The 20,423-nt window shown below is 34.5% G+C and overlaps 1 protein-coding gene across 1 annotated transcript in view; it reads left to right on the top strand.

The window, feature by feature from the left end:
• The first annotated feature begins 6,185 nt into the window (after nt 1-6,185).
• The window catches only part of ZBTB20 (zinc finger and BTB domain containing 20), a 724,156-nt gene continuing 709,918 nt past the window's right edge, over nt 6,186-20,423 (top strand). The window contains exon 1 of the mRNA XM_069472643.1: nt 6,186-6,248. The gene's annotated coding sequence lies outside the window, so the exon portion shown is untranslated. The remainder of the gene's footprint in view (nt 6,249-20,423) is intronic.

Here is a 20,423-nt window from a genome sequence, read left to right as displayed (position 1 = left end):
ATTCATTTGTCAGTATAAAAATTCTGAACAAGGTATCTTTCAACTCTAAAAATAAGGAAATTTTATGCTCCAGGGCAGTATGTATCACTGGTTTCCACAGTCATTTAAGTACATGTACTTGTAGAAGACACTTTACTAGGCACCTTGGGGAAAATTGATAAAATGTACTCAATGGTTCTATAAACCTCACTGTGAGGGAATACACTATTTCTTTCCAACTTTAACCTCAGTACTTCCCTCTGCCCCACATATGAGCGCATGCATACACACACGCACCTCTTCCCTTAACTACATTTTAAATTTAGGTATTTATATTTGTTTAGTTGTATTCCATTTTGAACTTTTTAAGAGGGAAAAGAACACAAAGTTTAAGGCACTGCATTACATTAAATATCACATTATGTTATGGCAAGATTATTTCCTTGCACTAAATATATTGTTTACATTGCCTGTCCCCTACCAGTTTATGAAGTCTTCAGAAGCAGAAAGAACATCATACTTTTTATCCTCACATTTTACTCCCAAGAATAGTGCATGGCACATAGTGGCCACGCAATTTACTTAATGCACAAAGATCAACAGAACAAGGATAAATTCTTTCTTCCAGAATAAGTCACTAGTATCAAAGTCTGAAGAATATATCTCTAAATAATTCAAAGTTAAAATCAATTATATATAATCATATGATAGTATTCCGTGTTTTTTACAAATCATCTATTAATATTCTTGCTTTTTTAATTCCTTTCTCAGGCTATGGAAAATAGGAAATGTTTTATTGTTTTATTTATTTTTTAGTTCTTTAAATAATTATTTGTCTTAGTGTTAGATATTTTATACTTGAACTATGCAACCTTTAAGAATACATGATAGAGTATGTATTTTATGTGGAGTTACTATACCATTACACCAAATGTATTGAGAGCTGTGAGTATTAAACAGCAAATTTGCACTATGCTGTGTTAGTAAGTAAGGTGTGGTGAGAAATCATCAGGATGTGTTAGATATGACTCACAATCACAGAATCTTATAGCTGGACGAAGCTTTAACTATCATTAAATATTGGGAGGTGGTCTGGTATAGGGATTAAGCGCATACACTAGTAGGCAGGCTGGGTTCAAATCCCATTACTGTTATGTGATCTCAGGCAAGTCACTTAATCTCTCTGTTTCTTCATATGAAAGTGAGACTAAAAATAATCCCTACCTCATAGGGTAATTATTAGAATTTAAAGAGTTAAGAAATGAATCGTACTTGGGACAGTTTCTGGCACATAGTAAACACTTAAACATTGACTATAATAATTATTATGCTATCCAGTTTAATTCTTTCCTTTTAAATTTACTTTTTTTTTTTAATATACAAAGAAACTGAAGTTACTTGAGTTGCCCAAGGTATGCAAACTATTCATGGCAGTGCTGTGACCAGAATCAATTTTCTTTTAATTTATTTTTAATGGACTTTATTTTTTAGAGAAGTTTTAGGTTTACAGCAAAATTGAGTGGAAGGTACAGCAATTTCTCATATACTCTCTGCCTTCACACATGCTTAGCCTCCTCCATTATCAACAGCACCCAACAGAGTGGTACATTTGTTAATATGATGAGCCTACTTTGATACATCATTATTACTGATAGTCCACAGTTTACATTAAGGTTCATTCTTGGTGTTGGATACTCTATGGATTTTGACAAATATATGATGACATATGTTTTTCATTATATACAAAGTAGTTTCACTGCCCTAAAAAGCCTGTGTTCCTTCCAACTCCTGGCAACCAGTGATTTTTTTTTTTTTTTCTGTCTCCATAGTTTTGCCTTTTCATATAGTTTGCATCATACAATGGGTAGCTTTTTCAGGTTGGCTTCTTTAGCTTAAAAGTATGCATTTAAGTTTCTTCCATTCCTTTTCATGGGTTGATAGCTCATTTCTTTTTAGCACTAAATAATATTCCATTGTTTGGATGTACCACAGTTTATCCATTCATCTACTAAAGGGTATCTTGATTGCTTCCAAGTTTTGACAATTATGAATAAAGCTGCTATAAACATGTGTGCAGTTTTTTTTTTTTTTTTTTTTTTTTTTGGTGGACATAAGTTTCCAACTCCTTTGTGTAAATACCAAAGAATGTGATTGCTGGATTGTATGGTAAGAAACAGCAAACTGTGTTCCAAAATGGCTGTACCATTTTGCCTTCCCACCAGCAATGATGACGGTTTCTGCTGCTCCACATCCTCACCAGCATTTGGTGTTGTCAGTGTTCAGGATTTTGGCCATTCTAATAGGTTTGTGTTGGTATGTCATTGTTGTTTCAATGTGTATTTGCCGGATGACATACGATGTGGAGCATCTTTTCATGTACTTACTTGCCATCTGTGTATCTTTTCTGGTGAGGTGACTGTTAAGTTCTTTGGCCCATTTTTTAATCAGGTTTTTTTTTTTAAATTATTCACTTTTAAGAATTCCTTGCACGTTTTGGATAACAGTCCTTTATCAGATATGTCTTGAAAAATTTTTTTCCCAGTCTGTGGCTTCTTTCTTCATTCTCTTCACAGTACTTTTTGCAGAGTAGAATTTTTTTTTTTTTTTTTTGAGACAGTGTCTCGCTCTGTCACCTGGGCTAGAGTGCCGTGGTGTCAGCCTTGCTCACAGCAACCTCAAACTCCTGGGCACAAGCAATCCTCTAGCCTCGGCCTACCTAGTAGCTGGGACTACAGGAGCACACCGTGACACGGGGCTAATTTTTCTATTTTTAGTAGAGACGGGGTCTCAGTTCTTGCTCAGGCTGGTCTGGAACTCCTGAACTCAAGCGATACCCCCCACCCCCATCACTGCTCGCCTCAGCCTCCCAGAGTGCTAGGATTACAGGCACGAGCCACAGTGCCCAGCCTAGAAATTTTTAATTTTAATGAAATCCAGCTAATCAATTCTTTCTTTCAAGGATTGTACCTTTGGTGGTGTATCTTAAAAAGTCATTGTGAAACCTAAGGTCATCCAGATTCTCTCCTATTGTCTTCTAGGCGTCTTAGAGTTTTGCATTTTACATTTAGGTCTGTAATCCATTTTGAGTTCATTTTTGTAAAGGGTGTAAGGTCTGTGACTAGATTTATTTTTTTGCATGTGAATGTCCACTTGTTCTAGCACCATTTGTTGAAAAGACTGTCTTTGCTCCATTGTATTGCCTTTCCTCTTTTGTCAAAGATCAGTTGACTATATTTATGTGGGTCTGTTTCTGGGCTCTCTATTCTGTTCCGTTGATCTATTTGTCTATTCTTTTTCCAATACTATACTGTCTTGATTGATGTAGCTTTATAGTAAGTCTTGAAGTCTGGTAGTTTTACTTCTGCAACTTTGTCCTTCTCTTTCAATATTATATTGGTTATTCTGGATCTTTTGCCTCCTATATAAATTTTAGAATCAGTTTGTTGATATCCGCAAAATAACTTGCTGGGGTTTAGATTGGGATTACATTGAATCTATAGATCAAGTTGGGGCAGAACCAATTTTTAACTCTCACTTTGGGATCTTTCTTATGGGACCAAATGCCCCATTGGATATCAACATAGGAAACAATTTAATACTTTATAACCCCTGCAATCTGATAGTCAATTAGAATTATTGCTTCAGGTGGTACTATGGTTAATTCAAGTCTTCTTTGTCTCCAGGGCCAGCTAGGGAAAGTGTATTGTATCTTGAGCTCCAGAAAATCCTAACGATGTGCCACTTACTGCGCTTGGAATCCAGTACAACGTACAGATGTGGGAAAAATGTTGAGATGTTTTTCACTGGGCCAAAATACTTGTTTTTCTTTTTTAAATTCTGCTAGCTAGTTCTTTAGAAAAGGTGAAGAGCCTTCTTGTTTCTTTACATTCCTTTTGATTCCTGCTGGTAGAAACTAATGTTGTCTTTTTCTACTTGATTAAAACAAAATGAAACAAAACAAAATACCTAGAACCTTATTTTTAAAAAGTCAGAACATACAAATATCTAATTTGAATCATTCTGTCAAACTGGGGGGCTTGTGTGCTTTTTTAATTGAAATTTTCTTACTACATTTGAATAAAGCTTCAGAGAAACAATAGGGCAATAGTAGAAAAACAGCTGCCAGGCTTAGCAGTAAGGGACGAGATGCATGCTGCATGCTGGTACCTTGGGCACACTGAGTGTATTTTAGAAAGGTTTTACAGACATGTGACCAGAAGTAAGGGTCTGCTACATCAGCTTTAATGTGTGTCTGTCTCTTCTTAAGCAACCATCCTTGACAGTGTAAAATACTTGCAGCACCAGAGAAGTAAAATTGGTGGTTTACAATGAGACCAGAGGGTCTGGACTACTAGAATTTTCCCAGGACAGTTTGTACAATACATAGTTAGATATTGCCTTCTAATATCTATGCTATAGGCTATCTACCTTAAAATAGCTATAATAATATTAATCTGTGTTCTGAACATGACCCAAGATTTATTTGACTTTCTAAAAGATTTTTGTGAATTAGATATAGAAGATCTAGTTGATCTGTAAGTTATATATTTAAGTAGTTGTTATTTTCTTTTTAATTGGAAACTGATTTTTTAAACAAAGGAATTGAGGCTTAAATAGCAAGGTAATTTTGTTTATGCTAAGGGCACATTCTAATTTTTGAAGCATGGTGATGCACTAAACCAGGAACGATGATTTTACAGTTAATATACTTAGGGTTATTGGTGTCCAAATGCAGGGTTTGGATAAATCAGATGTACTCATATTTTTCATTTTTGTGTAAATTTTCTTTAGAAAATTTTACCTGTTTTCTAATGTTCCTAAGTCCCATCTAAATGACACATAGACAAACAATATAGAAATATATTAAGGAAGGTGGATATCTAGATAGATATAGTGCTAGAAGGTGGTATGACTAATCAAGCAGTCTAGTTTTAAAAATTGGGGAACAAGAAGGCCTGAAACTAGTTCTGTTTTATGATGTTTGTAATTCTATAACTGCAAATATATCACTTATGGGAGAAGAGGGGCCTGGGAGAGGGGAAAGTAGGTGGGAAGCATGTGATGGGGTGAGGAGGGTACTAATAGCATTATTTTGGAGCTAGCATGTGAAAAAAATTGGTTTGAAGTATGAGACAAAGAAAAACAATTTTTTTTTCTTTTAAGGAGGGTTTATTAGAAGCATTGATTATTTTTTTTCTTTCTAATAAAACATCAAGGGATATCTCCTATAGTTTCAGACCCATATACTATGAAATCTTGTCCTGCTTGTGATGGTGGCTCTTTATGGGATTTATTTCTGTTGTAACACTATGTACTATATGCATTGCACCTGTTCACACAGAGTGCATTGCATTGTGATTTTTGTACAGCTAGATGCTTCAAATAAGAAGCCAATCTGCCTTCTAGGGTAGTAGCCTATTAGTTACTTAATTAAACTTAATTCTGTTTTTGTCTGCAATTTTCTATATGGTCTTGATGTTTTTACTGAGTAACAATTTCTTCTTTGCAGTTATCAGTTTTGTCTGAGATCAGTTTTCCTATTGTATGGAGTCTGTTTCTCACAGAGCCTCCTTTAAGACTGCTCTGACTTTAAAATCATTACTAGGCTTTTGTCAGAGCAGATTTGTTGACATTCTTCTCACATTAAAAAAATAAATTTAAATGATTCCACAAATAAGCTATGCATTTCACTATTTCCAGCTAATATGCAAAAAATGTATTTATGATAATTACATGTACTGTGTGCCAGAACTGAAACAATACATTCCTCATAATGGAGCATAAATAAAGAAGGTGGAGCCAGCTGCTCTTAAAACTGTTTATTTGCACGCAGTAATGATATAGAGAATATACCTTTTTCACTCTGTTAGTCTGGCAATACTGAACCTGTTGCTGCATTAGACGAGTTGCATTTTGCTGGATAGGGGAAGGAGGGCTGTCTGCTGTCTGGTAGGAGGGCTTTGTCTGTGCCTTTCTCTCTCTGTTTCTTTCTGTTTTTCTTTCTCTCTCTCTCTCTCCTCTTCTCTCTCTCTCACTCGCTTGCTCTGTCTCTGTCTCTCTCTCCCTCTGCCCCCCCTCCCTCCTCTCTCTTGCTCTCTCTCTCTCTTCCCGTCTCTGTGGTTTGTAAGGTAGGTTGCAGTGTGTGTATATACACAACATCAAGAGCAGGAAAATGGACTCATTAGGGAGGCAGGCAGTCATTACCACTCACACTGTACTTCCAGGGAGACACCGATTATGAGAAGAGAAACTCAGCGCTGGGGAAGAAGGTAGGGCAGACAACTTTCATAAAAAAAAAAAAATCCTGCTTCCTCAATCCCCCCTCTGTCATGTCCTTTAGCCCCCAATGCTTTTATCCTTTCTTCCTTGAATTTTAATTTCTAGATTTAAGTTTGACAGTGCTAGTGCTAGCTTAAAATTTGGAACATCATAAGAGGCCTACCCACTACTAATTTTTTTCCTACTTAAGGGTGTGCCCTTGTGGTTCAGTTTTATTACTTTAAAAATAATTACAAACAAACCTATTTTTCTCACTAAAGTACCAAATCAGAATCTTTCACTCTTTTAAAACAGACCATTCCGTATGTTTGTCTCTTTGCTTTTCTTATCTGTTTATGCAGTTCCATCTGTCTGTCTATATATCATATTGTCCTTATTTATTGCTAACTGTGTTTTGTTAGTTATTTGCCAATGAGTTTTAGCTGCAGTGCCAGTGTATTACCAAAGTGAGACTCTTTTTCTTTGTTTTACACTGAAGTTTAAAGTCCATATTTACAGTTTAAATCCTTGAAGCAGGTTGAATACTTTTTGCCAGCATATTTGTTTAATGGCATTGGACATAAGGTGAGAGATAGTTGCTGAGAGTGGGCAAGAATTAAGTAATTATTTTTATTATTACATAGAAATATTGCATCGGGGGGATGTATTTTGAAAGAAATAAGGTACTCTGTTTTCTAACTTTTATTTTACAGATGGACTTTTGCATTTATAGGGATATCACTGTGGTTAGTAAGAATGCAAACTTTCTTAACAAGCAGTTTTTATCTAGGACAGTTTCCTTTTAGTATATTACTGTTGATTTATGCTTGGGGAGGGTGAAGTGGCGGGGGTGGGGAGGGTGGGGGTGGTTGGCCATCTTTTTACAAAGTGGAAGTGTATCAGGCCATCTTGCACAACAACTGTAAGTATTCATTTAACATTTCAAGAACTATAAATAATGTATTTGTTATTTCAAATATAGTTTTGACGTGCTTTCTTTTCCTTTATTTCTTTTTTCTTTTTTATGGTGGGAAAAGTTACATTTCAAAGTAGCTGACATTGTTGGAGAGTTTTCCCAGAATAGTGTTCTTCGAAATTCAAAGGGATAGTTAAGTAAGGTCCATGTGAAATGGACTTCTTAATACGGTTTTACTCAGATTTGTCCAAAAGTAAAACTGCTATTCATTTAATACAAATTAAGTCAGATAGTAAGACACACAGTGTTTTCGGCATATGCAGAGCAATGATAGAAAATGGATGCTGATCTGTAGATATCTTTGATGATAACAGTCATCTTTTGTGATAAATTATTTATTTAATAGAAGTGGCAGACTTTTTTTCCCCCTTAATTCATTAGGCTTCTCTGACAACACAAAGAAGTCCATGAAGCAATATTCTTAACCCACCTGGGACACTAGGGCAGATTCCCAAACACATTCTCAAGGTTCAAACCTACTAAAATGTTTATTAAAATTCATTATCCCAGGGAGGTGATGAACTTTTGCTGCTAAAAGTCTTTTTTACTTCTTTATAAAAAAAATTTATTCTGAGACTTTTAATTTGCTTATCATGCCTAAACTGTTTTTCACACTGGAAAGGCCAGCTTTGACCAAGAGTAGTACAAATACTAAGTACACTCAGTCAGGTCCTGTCAGAGATTTTTTTTTCCCCAATGGTCTAATGGGAACTTTGGGAGAGTCTTTTGAAAGTGCATGTTAATATAGTACACAGTAAGTGGTGTTTTGAATATGATTTCTTCCATTTCAGACTCGGACCCAAAAATATGTTTCAAAACTAATGCTGTATGTCAAAAGTGTGCATGTCTCATGCATCTGACATTTTCTATATTAGCATTTTGAGGACTATCTAAAATTCTATTTTTTTAATCAAAGAAATCTTTCATATATTTGTTGATCAATCATTCTCTTTTTCTGTACATATGCATGTGTGGAGATATCTGTGTGCATACATGTGCATTTATGTAGCCTCATACATGTATGAGAGAAAGAAGTCATAGATTCTGTGCAGATATGATATTTTAAAAAAATTCCTGTTAGGTATATTTATGTTAACCACCAGCAAATAAAAAATGGAGAACATTCAAGACAAAATGAAAATTTCCTTTAACCTTCTAGAAAGAATAAAAGCAAGTAAAAATTTAGTCATTTTTACGGTTGGTTTAATTTTTAGAATGTGTATATGTTTCTGTTTGCATTATAATTCTTAGCCTTGAGTAGATCTAAAATATTTTTAGTATGAAAAATAATCTTGGCCTTTACTGGGAGGGACTGCCACAATCTAAATACAGCAGGACATTGTAAAATGTGCATAAGTAAACTTAAAACCAGTGTACTCTGCTGTATAGGGATTTGGAAAGCTGAAAGGCTTGCATCACAGGAGGGCTTGAGAGTGCCAGAAAAATTCATTAACCAGCCTTACTGGTTATGGTGGGCTCTTCCTATCAGCGCATGAAATCTGCCTGTTTATCCCCAAAGTCTTGGTCAGATCATAGTGTGTTTCATTTTAATGTTGGAGCAGACAGTTATCTAACACACCCACATAAGGAAGTGCTCTAAAGCAGTTATTTCATGCCTTGCCATGCCCTGTAGCTAAAACAATTTGGTACTGAGTGACGTGCATGTGCTTTTTAACTCCTATCTGATGAAAATCAGCTTTGGCTCTTTGAAAAGGACCAAAACAATGGATTAAAAAAAAAAAAATTAGAATGCTAGAAAGTATAATTCAAATGCTAAGCATATGTCAGTTTAAACTTTTAATTTTTTTAACTTAAGAGGAGAATCACCATGATTACTTTTAATATAAAAACTATATAATTATTTCTTGGATTTTATGCATTAGGGTTTCAAAAATTGCAGATACTTTTCCTTCTGCACATTTTTCTCCAGAAGCCTATATTCATCAAAAGGATAGCAGCTGCATACTTCCCCCCTGAAATGTTAACAAATAAATGGCATTCCTGTTTATTTATCTATTTTTGAATTTTAATGATTAGTCCTTGTGCTAATTAACAAATTCTCGTATTCATAAAATCTGGCACTACATAAATATCTAATTGTGTGATTATCTACACATGTTCTGGCTTTCTGTAAATATAGAAATTATCAGTGGATGTGTTCATGGACTTTTTGCCCAACCCTGAGTAGTAGCCGGTCATGCTGCCACATAGGAAGCCAAACTCAGGCCCTGAGCAAATGTGTTGCCCCAGCCTCTGGCAAGGTGGATGGAGGCAGCATCTGGGTGATATTGCTAACTAGTGATCTCTTCTGGCAAAAGAAGGACTGTTGCTGATACTCTTTGAATGCTGCTGGTTCCAGCCTTCTTCAGCCCCAACAGTGGCCTCTTAAGTCTAAATGTTGACAATGGACATTAGAGCTGACTTATCTTGGAGGCCACTTTAGGCATATATTTTAGCAAACTACATTTTTAGTTGAAAATATGTCTCAGTGGAATTCTACAAAAGAAGTAAAATAGTATTCCCATCCTAACTTTCTTAACTAGTGAGAATCTAAGTTAACATAAAAAGTAAAAAAGCCACTGAAAAGAAAATCTAAATATTTCAATTCTATGGCTATATAACTGTTGCAGGCAAATTATAGAAATAAAGTGTTACTTTCATAGGAACAGTTTACCCTACATCAAGGAGAATATATACTAGAAGTTGGACAAGTGTGTCCCTATAAGAGTTATTATTAAATTAGAAACCAAGCCTTTTTAAATGATTTTTTCATATCATATAAGTCATTTTAGTTATCTTATGTAATTAATAGGAATTATTTACAGTGCTACTAGAGTCAGAATTGACCATTTGATACTTTGCTCCAAACCTTCAAGTCATGTATAAGAGCATAGGTATTTTACAAAACTTGACTTATAATTTCCTTAAAAACCTATGTTTCACATATTTTCATGGCTTAAATAATTTCTAGAATTTTGCAGAATTCCCACAAACTATAGCCAATGTCAAATAACAAGCAAGATCTTTTCCATTCCTTACCAAAACCTCAATCACACTATCCCTATCCTAGATACTCTAGAGAATGCCTGGATTCATATGTTTTCCTATTACATAGATATTATACATTAATCATCAAATAATATTGATGTCAATTATGTTTGATATATCAAAATATCCTTGAGCCCCCTTCTAATTTCAGCATAGGCAAGCTTATGAGACTCTGGGAAGAAAAAATGCCACCTATTATTATGTATGTTGTAACCACTACAGCAGATGTTAGGAACAGCATTCAAGGGCTTGTAAGGAGAAAGAGCATTTCTCCCACTCTAGCTGTTCAACTGTAATAATGAATAAGTGGCGTGCTATTTCTGCAGTAAAAGTTATGCTTGACTTTGGCTTCATAACCTCTCTTATACTCCAGGATCAAGCCTTCTGGAGATTCTATAGTTCATTTGAAAGTAATCAGCTTGAGGACATGGATCTTGCCTTTATGGAATCTTTTGACACTCAACTGAAACCCAGCCTGGGTGTTTTGTAGTTCAGTTAATCAATGCAACCCTTATATAACCATTTTAACTTTGCAAAAGTTAGCTACTGACTTTTAAGTGAGAATACTGAGACACAAGGAGCAAGGACTATGAGTTTATTGATCTGTCTAGTTCCCATATGGAAAAGGAATATATTGTTATCAATTCTGAATGTTTAGTCTTACCTTTGAAACTATGAAAGAAAAATGTGGTAATTATAGCATAATATGTTTACCTTCTTGATATTAGAAGTAATTTTGGCACTGAATACTTCTATGTCTTGAGATGTGAATTTAACATTCATATTATACATTGTACATTTAAAATGTTAATCTATTTAAAAATTTTTCATATTACTGAGGTAAGGATTTACATTCAAAATATAAAATTATATAATGGAGTTTGGGGTTTTTGGAAATTAAAAGAATGCCAAATCAGTTAAAACTAAAATGTAGAAATGGCAATAATTATGAATCTTATACATAGTAATATTATTTTGCTCTTAGGAAAAACTTAATTTAAACTTTTTTAGAACCATAAAATTTAAATTTAAATTTTCTCTAATTTTCAGAAGGCCTTAGTTTTTTACCAAATTAGCTTGGATATTTGCCATTTGTATCTTTCAAAAATGTTCTATGAATTACTGTTGTAATTACATTGCAATTTGTTGTTGCAAGTTCCTTTTATAGCATGAACTTCTTTCCAGTAACCGAGAGAAAATTACAGGAATGTTGTCAGTTTGTTCAGGTACCAACTTAAAACAGTAAAAACTATTGCTAGCATAAAACTATAAATGTTCTAGGTTAAGCATTAATAATTTTTCTAATCGATGTATATGTGTATGTGAAAACTCTATGGCCATTATTTTAAACAAACAGAAACACTTTATTTAGACACCAAACATTTAAACAGTGAGAAAACGTTCCTCTTGTTTAAATAGAAACTAGGCAAATACATATAGTCATAAGGTGATTTTATACTTTTTTTGTTTTTTTTTTTTCCTTTTTAAATACTGGATACATTAAAATTCTTCTTGGTCCAATAAATATACTCTGGTCTTATACAAATTTACTAATGTTTCCATCTTCGTGGTCATTTGTACCTATTACCTTAGCTTTAAGAAGGGCAAAAAGAACTGTGGTAGTTCTTACTTTTTCTAGTTTCTCAAGTCAACAATGATCTTGATCCTTTCAGCTCATTTCTAGAGAGAAGAATAGAGATGATTAAGAACAAGTGGAGATAAGCTGAGATACTATAAGTAAAGCTGTGGGTGGAGGAGGTGTGTGCTTTCAAACTTTCTAAATTTGGAAATATAATGAAAGAAAAATACTTTCTCCCCAAACCCCGACATAAGCCATTTGGCCTATCCGTACAGCATTAGCTTTTCCATATGTCTAAAGCAGATGTTTCTAAATTCCCATTTAGAATTTCCATCCCAAGACAGATTCCAAATGGTACCACCAGAAGAAGATCATAGAAGAAAAAGTCAAAACATCTCACATTTCTAGAACATCCACTTCCAGGTTTCCTTCATACCTTTTGCCCTTTCATCCTTGAGTTTGGAGTCATGAGCAGATTTTCATAGCTGATGGACAGATTTCATTTGTTTTGATAAGAAGCTTTCCCAACAAAGCATTCACAAAGCCTGTCCTAAAACAGCATCCTGAGTTGAATTAAAATGGGCGAAGTGATGATCAACTGATTAAGTTTTTGTGTTTGTTTTTTCTCTTTAAAAAGAAAATAAAGTTAAATAATTTTTATATAAAACAAAAAACAAGTCTAAATTTTCCAGCAGTGTGAATGGATTCAGGTTTCATTTTACATAATGGTTTTCTGAAACTATTTTTCTATGGCAGTTTTGACCAACACGTTCTTCCCTGTTATTCACTGTTCACTTGCTCCTGTGCTTGCTAAATATTGAATGAATGTAATTCGTTAGTTTTTTAAAAACTCGTGTCCTTATAACATATTCAGAACATACCTATAAATTTGAAGATATGCTAGGACCTATACACAATAGTTTCAATCATATCAACTTAGCATGAACATGTATGAATAAAAGTTTTAGAAACTATTTTCCTGGTATGTTGAAAGGAACCCTGTGGTGTGGTACAAAAGCACTTCCTTGGGAATCAGGAGGTATTAATTAATGCCAAAAAGGTTTAAAGTGGTTAAATCTGGAGGTCTGGTTTCTAGTGCTGACTGTATAACTTTGAGTAAATCATAATCTCTCTGTTCCTCAGCTTCCTCAGTTTCCTTGCCTGTAAAATAAGGATGAAAACTCTTTTTAAGCTTTTCTTTTAAAGAATGTGTGATTTTAAATAGCTATATATGTAGATAATCCTGCTTGCATTTTCTACCTATAAGTCACAAACATACGGAGAGAAGGTTGATAACGATGGAAGAATAAAGGAAGGCCTGAAAGAGCGCAAGCACTTTAATTTTGTGGTGATTGTTCTCGGCTTAAGTAGGTGTAATAATATATTGTTGAGTCTATTTAATGATTCAGTGAATGCAATAAGCCAAAAATTGTCGTTTGTCAGACAAACTGACTTAATTGCCTGTGGATGGTTTGATAAAGGGCTGCTTTTAACTGAGTGAAGGGCAACATGGTTACTGTGGCTCCACTCCTCTACACTGGCCACTAGATGGAGAGGCGGTCCCTGTCCTCTGCCTTGCCCATGGTAAACAGCTCGCTTCTGACTTTCTGTGGCAAAGCTGCACTGTATGCCTTTGGACATTTCTACGAACACACACATGACATTTTGGAGGAGTCATCAGAGAATATGTTGTCTTTTATACAGGCATGATGTGATATTCATGAAATGCTAAATGCTCCTCCTTAGGACACTAGTAATGTTGGTAGACCTAGGAGAAGGCCAGTATTACAACTCCGGTTTTAGTTGTCACACAGGTTCTTTTGCCTCTTTCAAATTTGCCCATTTAGAATGGGCCCTGAAATGAATGTCAGCCCGACAGTGCCACCTTGTGTCCCTATTGCTGTGAGAGTAACTGATGCATGAGCCAGTGAAAAGGAAAGAACAGGACATTTGCAAAAATTTGGCAAATTGTTTCAACCTCTAATATTGCAGTAGCTATACAAAAATTCTATAATATGTTTTAGTGTTTAGCAATTATTACCCAAGGAAAAGTTAGGATGTCTGCACTTTACCCCTTCTCTCATACCAGTGTATGTTAAAAATTCTTTTAAAATTCTAGGCATAAACAAGGATGCATTTAATTTAGAATTGGGGATGCAAAATGCAGCGATTGTAAGAGATATTTCACTTAATTCTTACCACTTGTGAAATATCATCTCAATCATTTCAGACAGTGAGGTCCTCCTTCCTCCAGCTTCTCACAGCAACTTTTATATGTATACCTTGGTGATACTACTTCTCACATCGTATTGCCATTGTTTATAAGCATATCTTCCCACTAAGCATTGAGCTCCTTGAGGATAGTCTCTTTGTCTTAGTCATCTTTCTGCCTCTAGAACATTCTGTGGCATTCATCATAGAGGCACTCAAGTGCTTGAGGTCTGAATGAATGATTGTGTCTGGCTGGTTTATAATCTCATTTGTTTTATGTATGTATTTTTCTGAGTTTTAAGTAATTGTAGAGCCTTTTCTCTTTGGAAAAACATCTTCTGTTATCACCTCTTTTCCAAACATTCCTTTATAAATTTATTTCCTCTCACTTTAAAACACTGTTTTTTTCCTTTTAAACATGAAAGTAGGCCGGGTGTGGTGGCGCACGCCTATAATCCTAGCACTCTAGGAGGCTGAGGCGGAAGGATCACTCAAGGTGAGGAGGAGTTCGAGACCAGCCTGAGCAACAGTGAGACCCCTGTCTCTACTAAAAATAGAAAGAAATTATCTGGACAACTAAAAATATATAGAAAAAAATTAGCCGGGCATAGTGGCTGATGCCTGTAGTCCTAGCTACTGGGGAGGCTGAGGCAAGAGGATCGCTTGAGCCCGGGAGTTTGAGGTTGCTGTGAGCTAGGCTGACGCCATGGCACTCTAGCCCGAGGAACAGAGCAAGACTCTGTCTCAAAACAAAACAAAACAAAACACATGAAAATAATACATTGCCTACTCACCAGTGTGTAATTATAGGTGATTTTGGAGTAAAGATACTTAATTTCTAATTCTAATTTTATAGCAAATTTGCCACATTATCTGGGGTAAGATACAAGCTTTTTAAGTTTCTTTCCTATGTATGAAATGAATGGACTGGACTAGCTGATTTAAAGGTGATTTTTGACTCACGGTTTTTCTAGAAATTGAACATGTGTTAGTATTACTCTAGTTGTATATTTAGTTTCACAGTTTTTAAAGGACCATCATAGCTTACAATTTAAATTGCTGCCCTTTGAAAGTTTTATTTGATAGCTCATGTGCTATCAACCCGTGCATTGGCATAGGACTATAGACTACTTGCAGTTTATGGACTCTATCATGCTATTTTGAGTTTTATTCATAGCATTTAAAAATGAGTACTATGTTTTAAATTACATCTGGAGGTTTCAGTCCACATATCAATGTAAACATCAGCAAACTTATAACTGGGCAAGTTGCTTAAACTTTTCAAGCTTGGTTTTCTTATTCGCAGGAAGGTGATAATAAATGTTACTCTTCCAATCTACCTCGCAAGGTATTGTGAGGATTAAGTTAAATATATATGAAATTTCTTTATAAATAGTAAAGCAGTATAGAAATATTAATGATATTGTATTTATTGTCATTACTGCTCTAATTAAAGAAGGAGTGGATTTAAAAAACTAAGTCAAAGCAAAACACACACATTTAAAAACACTGAAACTCATGGCATTTCTTAGTTGAAATACTTTTCTGTGGTGGTAGATTCTCTGGAGATGAGTTGAAATGTTAGCCCAATTTCCTGTTTTGGTTTTAAAAACTATAATAATAATGATAATACTCATTCACCTAAAACTCATGCTTTCTTTAGATAAAATTTTTTAACCATCATTCATAATTTTTGACAGCAATCCTTATTAAAAAATAGAAGGCAAAAAATTAAAATAACAAAATATGAAAAAAAATTTTTCTCAATAATATAGTATTATACTCTAGTCCAGTGGTTCTCAAACTTTAGTGTACATAAGAATTACCTAGGGTGTTTTTAAAATTAGAATTTCTAAGCCGCATTATAATGGGTATGGAGTGAAACTCAGGTGTCCTGAATTGTAGCTAGCTGGGTCACACACTTTAGAAAACTCTACTTTAGATGGCTATTATATGCCATAATCAGCTGGGGGCTTTTTTAATGCACAGATTTCTAGTTTCTACTCCCAGATATTTTAAATTAGAATCTCTAGACTGGTATTTGGACACCTATATTTTACAAAAAACTACCTCATAGATTCTAACAATATTGCAAGTTTGACAGTCTCTGCTCTTGTTTCTAGGGCATAGTGTTAAAATATATTTACTGTTACAGCTGAACTTATCCTCATCTGTCACATTATTCGTTAACTAAACATAATCTTACTTTACATAGAAGGCCAAAGTTGATACTATGTAAGAAAAGTTTAGGCTTGAAAAACAATTACCGCTCTTGCCCTGTAACCCCCAAATTAAGGAAGACAGATATTACTGAGTACCTTTCACCCAAATTGTTTAATCTTTATATGCAACTACTTTTGCATATACTGGTTTTCTGCCTAAGTTTCAGATGAAAAAACTGAAGCTCACAGATTAAATTGCCAAGTTCATGAAGCTGTTAAGTGTCAAAGCCAGGATTCAACCTCTGCTCTTCCTACTACATCATATGATTTTTTTCCTAAGTCAATGAATCTTTACCATGTTCCCACTATGTTAAATGATAATGTCTAACATTGGGGGCTACAAAGTGCGTTATTGATGGGCTATAATAGTGCTTATGTCAGGTAAATTGAAATTTTTTATTTATTGAAAAATGATTTTTGGCTAGAGGTAGAATTCAAGTCTTCTATGATTACAAGGGGAGTAAATTGTAGTAATATTAATAGTTATTGAATTGTTCAGGAACTTTGCCTGTGTGATCTCTTTTAGTGCCTATGCCTTTGCTAGGAAGTATTTGTTAACCCCGTTTACAGATAAGGAAAGCCAGTTTTAGAATGGTTAAGTGATTGCAGATCTAACAAGTGGCAGAACTGGAATTGAACTCTGGTTTGCTCTAACTTTGACAGCAGAGTTAACCACCAGTACATATCTTTTTTTTTTTTTCCCCAGAGTCTCACTCTGTTGCCTGGGCTAGAGTACAGTGACATCATCATAGCTCACTGCAGCCTCAAACTCCTGGGCTCAAGCGATCCTCCTCCCTCAGCCTGGGCCTACTGGCATGTGCCACCACACCCAGCTAATTGTTTTATTTTTTCACTAGAAACGGGGTCTCTCTCTTGCTCAGGTTGGTCTTGAACTCCTGAGCTCAAGTGATCCTCCCGCCTTGGTCTCCCAGAGTGCTAGGATTACAGACATGAGTCAACGCAACTGGCCAATACATATCATTTCTCACTCTGCTTTCTAGTTACCCTTTAGAATCAGATTGTTCTTCCATTTGTTAAGCACAAGCCACTAAATGCTAATTAAACTTTGTAGGATTTAAGTTTGTTTCCTTTGTAGGGAACAAAACATTTTGCCACACTTAATCAGTCCAGTAATTTCTTAAATCTTGTGAAGTTTAGAGTTAATAATGAATAATCCTCCAGGGAAATCAGTTGAAGTGAATAATCTTTTGTTTTTATTTTTGTTTGACGTTGAAACTCTTTGATGGGACAGATTATTTGAATGAAAATTCCAATCTTACCTATTATGACATGCCATGAAACACAACAATTTCATGGCATGGCCTTTGTTATTGGTCTCAAAATAATTGGTTTGCATTTGAAGTCCAATGAAATTGTTAATAGAATCAATGCATCAGTGCTTCATAAAATCTAAAAACTGATTCCTGAGCATTCTTGATGTTTTTGTTTGGAAAAAAAAATGCCTTGTAGTATAAAATGACAGCCTGTGTATATAGTATAATTCACAAACATACACAATTTATCACTTTCCCTGTATATAAATTGCTAAAAATATAATGTGTATTTTTTTTAGATTTAACAATATGCAATATTACTAATAGGCAATAAAATGCAATAAGGGTAGTCACAATATAAAGGAACTTTTACATGTGAAAATAATCATGGTTTTATAAATTTAGATATGCATACATTTTTGGGATATCCTTAATTTCTATCTATGTATTGAACAGTACATTATTTAAAAGACCCGCAAAATCACTAACCAGGAGATACAGTTTTGTCTTTAGCAGATTTTCAAGTTTATTGGAACTGTCTTCTGTAGGGATGGTCTTTTCTCAAATGACATTCTTTTAGATTGCTATCAGGGAAGAGAGAAGGATGAAAACATAAAGTGAAGAAGTTTACCTATACTCCTTTTTCAGATATAGAAATTAAAACATGATTTTGTAGAAAGTCTTATTTAGCAGCAGACCATGAATTGGAAAACTTGGTCAGTGATTTACTTAGCCTCCACAGGGAAAATCCTGTAGGGTGTTTTTGAATATCCTAAATTTATTTTGATTTGAGACCAGCTTTAAAGGGCATGTCTATCTTAAAACAGTTCTCTATTTTTCTGAAAAAAAAAATAAAAATAAATTCCAGTGGAGCTAGTTGTGGGAGGTAGTATCCCAACAATGAACCTTTTGGGGCCAAATAAGCACTTTAATACAACTTACTCGATCCCTATCCTTAAACCAAAGCCTGTCTTGCCCACTGGGCATGTTTAACTTTGACTGCTAATTTTATTTCCCTGCGAAGGCAAAGGAGACAGGAAAAAGAAGGGAAAATAACTGATGGCTTGTGGGTGAGGTTTTGGCTCAGGAAATAATTTTTAAAAGATCCTAGCCAGTGTAAGGATGCAAAAAGCAGTTGGTGTCTGAAACTATATTACCCCTGTTTTACAGATTAAGCAATAGAAGGCAATAAAGGTTAAATAACTTTCCTAAAATTACGCAGCAGTTTTCAGTGTTGGGGTTCGTACTGAGAACTAGGTTATTCATTGCTCCAATAAGAAAATTGAATAGTCCAATTCCTCTGTTGATCAAGATGCTCCACTAATATTCCCTACTCCTATTTTCTTTCCTCCACTTTTTTTGCTACTGTTTTTTAACATCTAAAAAATCATGTTGCTGATAATCTCAGATTTAGAGTTTAGTTAACAAATACATTTTGACTATCAAGACCATTTAGAACTGGCTGAGCTATAAGGGCAGTGTGCATTATGTTAAGCCTTCTGACTTCATTTTATTTAGATTATGTAAGTAATGGGCATAGAACCAGAAAAAGAAAATGACATTGAATAAATAGTTTAGAGCTCATAGCGGAACTCTAAACATGAAAAATGTGATGGAAGCGTATTAAAAGATAGGTCATTTTTAAGAGTCCTAATTACAGTTGATCAGAGAGATTTGAAATGAACATTAGTTAAATTTTGGTACTTTTTCTCCTAAATTGATGTCATTATTTGGATTTATGGTGGAAAGGACCATGGTAGAAACATGAATCAGAACTTTAGTTCTCCTGTAAAAGTTTTATAACTACTCCAGATATCCCCACTACTTGAACCCTGTGGGAAAATTGCTTCTTGGTCCTAGTATCACCCTGTTAAAGTTGTGAGTGTGTATTGGGTCAGTTTCTCACTAATACGATAAATATTTGCTTTAAAAAAAGTGAAAAAAACTTTTTGATGTTGAAGTATCTGTTGAGTATTACTATTTACTTCTTAGTGCAATCAGTAAGGTTCTAGATACCAAACAAGCTCAGCTAGAGCAAGAATTTTATTTGATTACCAGCAGCTAACTAAATGAATATGCAGCAGAACTTAAAAGTGATGCCATCACATCAGACATGGTACAAACAGCCCAGTAGATTGACAGATCTTCTAAATTTTGATTAGTAAATATATGAGTTATTCAGTGATCTAAAACTCCAGTGAAAATAAGATAGATGTCCTTCATTTTGACACACCCACAGCCTTGGATTCCACTCTAAGAATTACAGTTTGAATTAATTGAGGCCAGAAGCAGCTACACACATTTTGATTCTCCAAATGTGTCCTATCTACTTGCAGATAGCAGCTGGTTTCCTTTTAGGATCTGCTGGCAAGTTTGTTTTTGTTTTTTATATCTTAGTAATAGAGTCAGTAGCAACAGCAAGCACATGCAGGCTAATTGTTAGAATATAAGACTTTGTTACAACTGGAACATAGGTTTCTGATAATACTCTTAAATTCACACCAATTAGCAAGAAATTAATATGGTTCTTTTCTAAGATATATGTTGTTGAAGACTTAAACTAGAAGTAGTTAAGAAATATCCTTTTCACAGGCATTTATTTTCTATGCAAAAAGTAATTTTTATTTTATCTATATCTTTCTTAAGCTTTTAAGATGAAAGAAAATAGTGACAGCCACAAAATGACAATAACTGAAAAGTGTAAAATTATAGTTAGACTATTTATCAGTGAGCTAAAAGGGGAAATGCTATGCTTTCAGCATACTGCAAACAAAATACTTAATTAAAATTCCCTACAAAAGTAAATAACTTATTCCTAAGAAATTACTTCTGAAGAAATTAAGGCTGAACAAAAAGAAAGAAATAAGAAACTGATT

This window comes from Eulemur rufifrons, chromosome 7, assembly GCF_041146395.1.
Source record: "Eulemur rufifrons isolate Redbay chromosome 7, OSU_ERuf_1, whole genome shotgun sequence".
Classification (NCBI taxonomy): domain Eukaryota; kingdom Metazoa; phylum Chordata; class Mammalia; order Primates; family Lemuridae; genus Eulemur; species Eulemur rufifrons.
This window is presented reverse-complemented; position numbering and strand designations above follow the sequence as displayed.